The following is a 10,000-nucleotide window of genomic DNA, read 5'->3' on the forward strand; positions in this document are numbered from 1 at the left end:
TACATGACCAACCAACTGAAACTGTAGCCCAAAAGCAATTCATTTGGGACACTCCCATCTTGGAAATAATTTTTGCATTTATGTTAAATACTTTTGACCATAGACATTCAACGCAACGTGCTAGAGGCTTGATCCATCCACTCCGGACAGACACTACTTATATGTGCTTACCTAATTATTTGTCGGAAAACTTAAGCTCCAAAACGAGGAGAAAACTTTCCTTTTATCTGTGAGTGTATTCATGTCTTAGGTGACGACCATCTAACAGTTACCCTCAGACCCTTGTCACTTTAGCGGCTTCGTGTCTTGTAGCTTCTACTCATATCTACGAGATGTGCAGATTATAAAGAATGGTATGTTAGATACACTGATATTAAGGAGATCCAGTGCATAGCTGAAAGACTCAATCCTATTGCCCGGCAACCCTCGTATACCTGCCAGCCTCCCCGATGTGATCACATTCCTGGATGAATGACAGACTGCCACAGAGTAGCGTTCTTAACGTATTATTATTCTATATGACCTACCAAATGCCTCCCAGGAATATAAGTCAGTCCTGTTTGCAGACGACAACATTATCATAACTAATGTAGATCTTGTTTCCAACAACACAGTCAGCGAGGAGCTTGTAGAAATTACTACCAATATGGCAAAGAACAAACTTAATATCATTATGGACAAGTCCTCCTGCATGTTCATCGTGAATAAAGGTCAAATTACAAATTGTTTGATAAATAATTCTTTGATAAATAATTGTTTGATAAATAATTCTCAAACAGAAAGACAAGACGAGGGGAAATTCTTAGAGACACATGTTGATATTACCTAAAATACTAAGTTCAGTTTCAACACAAGTCTAACAGTATTTTCTGTAATAACATTGCTCACTCTGTACTACTCTAATTTATTCCTATCTCACGTATCCGTGCTTGGGTATAAACTGTAGTAAATCACTTAAAACCTATTGTTACCCAACAAATATCAGCATTTTGAATAATCATCCACTGAAACCTCACTCTGCCACTGTTCTATATTTACTCAAAATAAAACACATCCACACTTTCTGTTATATATATAAAAGACAGAACGAACTACAATCCAGCGTTCCGACTCTTCCTGTAGAGTTGCAACAAAACATAGACAGTATACAAGAAGTATCTCTTTGATATACCAAGTGATCGACGCAACCTATTTAAGATCTCCATACAAATATATAGCCCTAAAATTTGGACCTTACGGAAGATGCAAGAAAGTTCTCCATCTGCATCAAGCTTCAAACATATAATTATTTAGCACCTCCTTATTTCACCTAAAAACAATTTAGAATAATAATGTTAATGCCCAGTTTATTAAAAATTGATCTTTAGTTCCTAGTCATATCAGCATTCGTAATGATGTTCTCATTTCCACCAGGATAACTCAACATACGTAATACCCAAAAATGTGATGTACTTCAGTACCCACCAATACAAATATTATACCAAATAGTTTCAGAAACTCTCAAAATATCATAAATCATAAGGCAAATTGAAACATAAAATATTTAAAATTGTAAACTACAGCTTTCTAGTTTTTTTTGTGCGTATGTACTTACCAAGTTGTACTCACCTAGATGAGGTTGCACGGGTCGAGTCACAGCTCCTGACCCCGCCTCCTCACTGGCCGCTACTAGGTCACTCTTCCTGCTCCATGAGCTTTATCACACCTCTTCTTAAAGCTATGTATGGATTTTGCCTCCACTACATCACTTACCAGACTATTCCACTTCCTGACAACTCTGACTCAAGAAATACTTCCTAAGATCCCTGTGAATCATCTACGTCTTCAACTTTCAACTTCCCTTGTTGCTGTGTACCATCTCTGGAACATCCTGTCTCCATCCACATTGTTAATTCCTCTCAGTATTTTATATGTTGTTATTATATGCCCCCTATCTCTCGTGTCCTCCAGTCTCGTCAGGTCTATTTCCCTTAACCTCTCCTCGTAGGACATTTCCCTTAGCTCCGGGACGAGTCTAGCTGCAAACCTTTGCACTTTCACTAATTTCCTTACATGTTTGCCTAGGTGTGGGTTCCAAACTGGTGCTGCATACTCCAACATGGGCCTAATGTACACAGTGTACAGGAAGGATTACTTATTATGATGGCAGAATGCTGTTCTTAGGTTTGCTAGGCGCCCATATGCTTCAGCAGTTATTTGGTTGATGTGCGCCTCAGGAGATGTGCCTGGTGTTATACTAATCCCCAAGACCTTTTTCCTTGAATGAGGTTTGTAGTCTCAGGCCCCCTAGACTGTACTCCCTCTGCGGTCTTATTTGCCCTTCACAAATCTCCATGACTTTGCACCTGGTGGGGTTGAAGTCCAGGAGCAAATTGCTGGACCAGGCCTGCAGCCTGTCAGGATCCCTTTGTAGTTCTGCCTGGTCCTCGTCCGATTGAATTCATCTCATCAACTTCACATCATCTGCAAACAGGGACACTTCGGAGTCTATTCCTTCCGTCATGTCGTTCACAAATACCACAAACAGCACCGGTCCTAGGACTGACCCTGTGAAACCCCACTCGTTACAGGCGCCCACTCTGACACCTCGCCACGTACCATGACTCGCTGTTGTCTTCCTGACAGGTATTCCTTGATCCATTGCAATGCTTTCCCTGTTATCTCTGCCTCGTCCTCCATTTTTTGCACTAATCTCTTGTGTGGAACTGAATGACACACCTTACAGTCCAAGAAAATGCAATCTACAGACCCCTTTCTCTCTTGTCTTACTGCTGTCACCCTATCATAGAACTCCAGTAGGTTTGTGACACAGGATTTCCCATCCCTGAAACATGGGTTTCAGGGATGGGAAATCTGATGTTGATAAGCTTATTCCTTTCTAGGTGTTCCACCACTCTTCTGATAATCTTCTTCCATGACTTTGCATACTATACATGTCAGTGACACTGGTCACATTTGCTGTCTTCCATACCTCAGGTAATCTCATTGTTTCGACAGATGTGTTGAATATCGTTGTTAGGGGTACACATAGCGCCTCTGCTCCCTCTCTTAGGACCCATGGAGAAATGTTATCCGGCCCGATCGCCTTTGAGGTGTCTAGCTCGCTCAGCAGCCTCTTCACTTCTCCTTCGGTTGTATGTATTGTGTCCAACACTTGGAGGTGTAGTCCACCTCTTCGTCCTTCTGAAGTCCCTTCTCTCACCTCTCTGAACAGTCTTTGAATCTCACGTTGAGTTCCTCACATACATCGTCGTCGTTTCTTGTGATCTCTCCTCCTTCCTTCCTTTGCCTGATTACCTGGTCCTTGACTGTTGTTTTCCTCCCGTTGTGGCTGTACAACAGCTTCGGGCCAGGTTTGACTTTCGCTGCTGCTGGGTCATTTTCATATTGTCGTTGGGCCACCATTCTTACCTGTGCATATTCATTTCTGGCTCTTCGACTGCTCTCCTTATTCTCCTGGGTCCTTTGCCCTCTATACTTCCTCTATTCCCTAACACACTTGGTTTTGGCCTCCGTGCACCTTTGGGTGAACCATGGGCTCATCGTGGCTTTTCATTATTCCTGTTACCCTTGGGTACAAACCTCTCTTCAGCTTCCTTGCATACTGTTGTCACATATTCCATCATCTCGTTTACTGACTTCCCTGCCAGTTCTCTGCCCCACTGAATCCCGTTCAGGAAGTTCTTCATTCCCGCATAGTCCCCTTTCTTGTAATTTGGCTTCATTCGTCCGGTTCTTCCTGCTTCCCCCTCCGCTTGTAACTCTACTGTGTATTCGAATCTTAAAACCACATAATAGCTGGCAGCAAGGGGTCTTTCATATGTGATGTCCTCAATATCTGTACTTCTTAAGATGAATACTAGGTCCAGTCTTGTTGGTTCATCCTCTACTCTCTCTCTGATAGTGTCCCTTACGTGTTGGCACATGAGGTTTTCCAGTACTACCTCCATCATCTTAACTCTCCACGTTTTTTGGCCCCCATGTGGCTCCAAGTTCTCCCAATAGATTTTCTTGGGGCTAAAGTCAACCATGATCAGTAGCTTTGCTCTACTTGCATTAGCCCTTCTGGCCATTTCAGCCAGTGTCAACCATCGCTCTATTACTCTCATCATATTCTTGCCTTGGCCTCTTGCTTTTCTGTGGTGGGTTATACATCACTTCAATTACCACCTTGGAACCTGCAGTCTGAAGCGTTCCTACTATGTAATCTCTTGCTTCTCCTCTGTCTCCTCTCTCCAGCTTATCAAAGTCCCATCTGTTTTGGACCAGCAGTGCCACTCCTCCACCCCCTCTGTTCCCTCTGTCTTTCCTCAGGATCTGATATCCCATTGGAAAGAGGGCATCTGTTATCATACCTGTGAGCTTGGTTTCTGTGAGAGATATGATGCCCAATGATGCCTCGTTGACTCTTTCATGCCACTCCTCCCACTTATTTGTTATTCCATTAGCATTGGTGTGCCATACCATCTGTTTCCTCTCCAACACTGTGTTTTGGAGGGTCCATTAGGGTGGGAGGACCTGGTAGTGTACTGTGGGATTCTATAGCTGAGTGTTGGGTGGGAGCTGTGGCAGTGGATTGTGGTTTGTGTTGGAATAGTGTGATTGGTTGTGGGGTTCTGGGGATGGTTCTATGTGTGCTTGCTTTTGTTGCTCTGCCCTGCTCTGGTTGTCCTCTGCTGATCCTGTCCTTGTCTCTCCTCCTAGCTCCTTCCGCTTTTGTGTCCTCTCCCTCAGCTGCTGTCGTTCTGTTTGTGTTCTGTGTCAGTCTAAGAGCACCCTCTTATATTCTGCTGAGTCCTTCAACTGTGGTTTCTCTTGGAGAATCCTGTTTCACACTGTTTCGATCCCGAAAATCAGCTTGATCGGTCGTTTTCTCCCCTTCAAATACCCCCTATTCTCTGAAAATTTACAATCTCAGACATGTCCTCTTCACCTATTTCTGGGATGATGTTCTCAGTCTCCTTTCTTTCTACCTGCCGTCTTTCAGTGTTTGTCCTTCCCTGGCTCTCCTGAAGCCCATGAATAAACACTGACTTCGCCCTCTCCTTCTACCATTGCCTTTCCCTCTGTGACTCTGGTTCGTGTCTGTACAAGACCATTTTCCCCTTTGCTTTTTCCTGTAGCTCTTGGTGGTATGTTCATGCCACTGCATTTGACCTATCACCCTCTCTACCTGCACCCAGCTGCTCTCCCCCTTCACTCCTTGACCCTGCTTGGTAGGCTGCTATGGTCTTAGCGTAAGTTATACCTCATTCCTTCCCATTCGGCCTCCCAGCTTCATATGCTGTGTCTTCTCTGGTCAATTCCCCTGTAACTCGCTTCAGCCTGTTTGCCTCATCTTCTAGTACCCATATCTTGGCTACTGCAGTTTCGACTTGTGACTGCCAACTCTTCTTTACTCCCTCCAACCTCTTTTCCAATTTCACAGAAAGCTCTGTCTTCTTTTTGCAGAAAGTTCTCCTAGTTTTCTCTCCCATTCTTGTTCCATCTTTTTATACTGTTCTTCCATCCACTCCTCCCTACCAGAACCATTCTCACCCGATCCCTGCGTATATGGGATCGAGAGAGAGAGAGAGAGAGAGAGAGAGAGAGAGAGAATGTGTCAGGTCAGCTGTCAGGAAGGTGTGAAACCCTGTGTGTATGTGTGTGCGCGCGCGCGCGCATTTATGTTTGTTTGCCCGGAAATAATCCTCCTCACTTCTGTGTAACAATAATACTAATAAAATTCCAATAATAATACTAGTAATTCTAATAATTATAATACCAATGCTGCTAATACTAACACTCAGCTTCTACAAGTGCCTAACACTTGTGCTTCTGTGTGTGTGTGTGTGTGTGTGTGTGTTTGGTGGTGTCCCTCACTAGCTTCCCACTAAGCCTTCCCTCACGCACTCATCAATCCTATTGCCACCTTCTCAATGTTGTTTTTACTCTGATTCTGGTAATAGCTGGCAGGAGTGAGTGACCCTTAGCTTCCAATGTCAGAGACCAGTAATTCTGACACAACATGCAACCACAGATTAGGTGAGTGGTACTTGCACTGGCAGTGGAACGGTGGACAAGTTGCTGCTTCCTGCCTCCACGTTGTCTTACTACATTGGCCTTCTAAGACTTTTTTTGAAATCCTTCACACATGAAAGTTTTATCCATTTATACTCATATACCACATGCCCCTCAAGTATTTTCACTTTTCAGTTTTGGTAAATTACACTTCACTTTTGGTAAGTCATATTTCTTATTTATAATGACACACAACCTGCTATGACGTCACCACTTCCTGGAATCCTACTGCTGCCACCTTCCCTGGTTATATTTTTTTGCTTTTCTTACTTTTCTTGTTAACTTTTTCACATTCACTGTATGCCACCCCACATTTTGCTTGATAACCAACCTCTCTTAACTCTTCACCTCACTTTATACTCTGTATATTTGTAATTGTGTTGCAACAGGTGCCTGCTAGGCCTCTAACGATTTGGCACTCTCAAATTTTGCTGTATAATTTCAGGCTTCCTCTCGCCTTTTTTTAACTAATAACTTTGGTTATCACTTGTAGGGTTGCTCACTGACGTTGTCACCACCATTGGTTGCTGCTAGCAGCTAACGCACGCTCTAAAAACACTAGTTTCTCGGAGCCTTGGGACCCACTACACTCTACCGCCGGTGTGTGTGTGTGGTTGTGTGTGTGTGTTTTTCTGTGTGTACTCACCTAATTGTGGTTGCAGGGGTTGAGACTCAGCTCCTGGCCCCTCCTCTTCACTGATCGCTACTGTGTGTGTGTGTGTGTGTGTGTGTGTGTGTGTGTGTGTGTGTGTGTGTGTGTGTGTGTGTGAGTGTGTGTGTGTGTGTGTGTGTGTGTGTTTGTGTGTGTGTGAGTGTGTGAGAGTGTGTGTGTGTGAGTGTGTGTGTGTTTGTGTGTGTGTGTGTGTGTGTGTGTGTGTGTGTGTGTGTGTGTGTGTGTGTGTGTGTGTGTGTGTGTGTGTGTGTGTGTGTGTGTGTGTGTGTGTGTGTGTGTGAGTGTGTACTCACCTATTTGTACTCACCTATTTGTGGTTGCAGGGGTCGAGTCACAGCTCCTGGCCCCGCCTCTTCGCTGATTGCTACTAGGTCCTCTCTCTCCCTGCCCCATGAGCTCTATCATACCTCGCCTTAAAACTATGTATGGTTCCCGCCTCCACTACGTCACTTTCTAGGCTATTCCACGGCCTGACTACTCTATGACTGAAGAAATACTTCCTAACATCCCTTTGATTCATCTGAGTCTTCAACTTCCAATTGTGACCTCTTGTGTCTGTGTCCCTTCTCTGGAACATCCCGTCTTTGTCCACCTTGTCTATTCCGCGCAGTATTTTATATGTCGTTATCATGTCTCCCCTGACCCTCCTGTCCTCCAGTGTCGTCAGGCCGATTTCCCTCAACCTGTGTGTGTGTGTACTCACCTAGTTGTACTCACCTAGTTGAGGTTGCGGGGTCGAGTCCGAGCTCCTGGCCCCGCCTCTTCACTGATCGCTACTATGTCACTCTCCCTGAACCGTGAGCTTTATCATACCTCTGCTTAAAGCTATGTATGGATCCTGCCTCCACTACATCGCTTCCCAAACTATTCCACTTACTGACTACTCTGTGGCTGAAGAAATACTTCCTAACATCCCTGTGATTCATCTGTGTCTTCAACTTCCAACTGCGTCCCCTTGTTACTGTGTCCAATCTCTGGAACATCCTGTCTTTGTCCACCTTGTCAATTCCTCTCAGTATTTTGTATGTCGTTACCATGTCCCCCCTATCTCTCCTGTTCTCCAGTGTCGTCAGGTTGATTTCCCTTAACCTCTCCTCGTAGGACATACCTCTTAGCTCTGGGACTAGTCTTGTTGCAAACCTTTGCACTTTCTCTAGTTTCTTTACGTGCTTGGCTAGGTGTGGGTTCCAAACTAGCGCCGCATACTCCAATATGGGCCTAACGTACACGGTGTACAGGGTCCTGAACGATTCCTTATTAAGATGTCGGAATGCTGTTCTGAGGTTTGCTAGGCGCCCATATGCTGCAGCAGTTACTTGGTTGATGTGCGCTTCAGGAGATGTGCCTGGTGTTATACTCACCCCAAGATCTTTTTCCTTGAATGAGGTTTGTAGTCTCTGGCCCCCTAGACTGCACTCCGTCTGCGGCCTTCTTTGCCCTTCCCCAATCTTCATGACTTTGCACTTGGTGGGATTGAACTCCAGGAGCCAATTGCTGGACCAGGTCTGCAGCCTGTCCAGATCCCTTTGTAGTTCTGCCTGGTCTTCGATCGAGTGAATTCTTCTCATCAACTTCACGTCATCTGCAAACAGGGACACCTCAGAGTCTATTCCTTCCGTCATGTCATTCACAAATACCAGAAACAGCACTGGTCCTAGGACTGACCCCTGTGGGACCCCGCTGGTCACAGGTGCCCACTCTGACACCTCGCCACGTACCATGACTCGCTGCTGTCTTCCTGACAAGTATTCCCTGATCCATTGTAGTGCCTTCCCTGTTATCCGTGATTGGTCCTCCAGTTTTTGCACCAATCTCTTGTGTGGAACTGTGTCAAACGCCTTCTTGCAGTTCAAGAAGATGCAATCCACCCACCCCTCTCTCTCTTGTCTTACTGCTGTCACCATGTCATAGAACTCCAGTAGGTTTGTGACACAGGATTTCCCGTCCCTGAAACCATGTTGGCTGCTGTTGATGAGATCATTCCTTTCTAGGTGTTCCACCACTCTTCTCCTGATAATCTTCTCCATGATTTTGCATACTATACATGTCAGTGACACTGGTCTGTAGTTTAATGCTTCATGTCTGTCTCCTTTTTTAAAGATTGGGACTACATTTGCTGTCTTCCATGCCTCAGGCAATCTCCCTGTTTCGATAGATGTATTGAATATTGTTGTTAGGGGTACACATAGCGCCTCTGCTCCCTCTCTCAATTCCCATGGGGAGATGTTATCTGGCCCCATTGCCTTTGAGGTATCTAGCTCACTCAGAAGCCTCTTCACTTCTTCCTCGGTTGTGTGCACTGTGTCTAGCACATGGTGGTGTGCCCCACCTCTCCGTCTTTCTGGAGCCCCTTCTGTCTCCTCTGTGAACACTTCTTTGAATCTCTTGTTGAGTTCCTCACATACTTCACGGCCATTTCTTGTTGTCTCTCCTCCTTCCTTCCTTAGCCTCATTACCTGGTCCTTGACTGTTGTTTTCCTCCTGATGTGGCTGTACAACAGTTTCGGGTCAGATTTGGCTTTCGCTGCTATGTCATTTTCATATTGTCTTTGGGCCTCCCTTCTTATCTGTGCATATTCGTTTCTGGCTCTACGACTGTTCTCCTTATTCTCCTGGGTCCTTTGCCTTCTATATTTCTTCCATTCCCTAGCACACTTGGTTTTTGCCTCCCTGCACCTTTGGGTAAACCATGGGCTCATCCTGCCTTTTTCATTATTCCTGTTACCCTTGGGTACAAACCTCTCCTCAGCCTCCTTGCATTTTGTTGCTACATATTCCATCATCTCATTAACTGGCTTCCCTGCCAGTTCTCTGTCCCACTGAACCCCGTTCAGGTAGTTCCTCATTCCTGTGTAGTCCCCTTTCTTGTAGTTTGGCTTCATTCGTCCTGGCCTTCCTGCTTCTCCCTCCACTTGTAGCTCTACTGTGTATTCGAAGCTTAAAACCATATGGTCACTGGCCCCAAGGGGTCTTTCATATGTGATGTCCTCGATATCTGCACTACTCAAGGTGAATACTAAGTCCAGCCTTCCTGGTTCATCCTCTCCTCTCTCTCTTGTAGTGTCCCTTACGTGTTGGCACATGAAGTTTTCCAGTACCACCTCCATCATCTTAGCCCTCCATGTATCTTGGCCCCCATGTGGGTCCAAGTTCTCCCAATCGATCTCTTTGTGGTTAAAGTCACCCATGAAATAAGTCAATAGCTGAAAAATGTCTATAATTCTCATTCACTTTTAGTCTCTTACTGTTGAAAGTAAATTCTCTTAA

General features: G+C 45.0%; 1 protein-coding gene across 1 annotated transcript in view; it reads left to right on the top strand.

Moving 5' to 3' along the window:
- Positions 1–10,000, top strand: part of LOC128695495 (uncharacterized) — a 458,740-nt gene that overhangs the window by 197,514 nt on the left and 251,226 nt on the right. The gene's annotated exons all lie outside the window — the stretch shown is intronic.

The sequence above is a fragment of the Cherax quadricarinatus genome, chromosome 2, assembly GCF_038502225.1.
Source record: "Cherax quadricarinatus isolate ZL_2023a chromosome 2, ASM3850222v1, whole genome shotgun sequence".
Lineage (NCBI taxonomy): Eukaryota > Metazoa > Arthropoda > Malacostraca > Decapoda > Parastacidae > Cherax > Cherax quadricarinatus.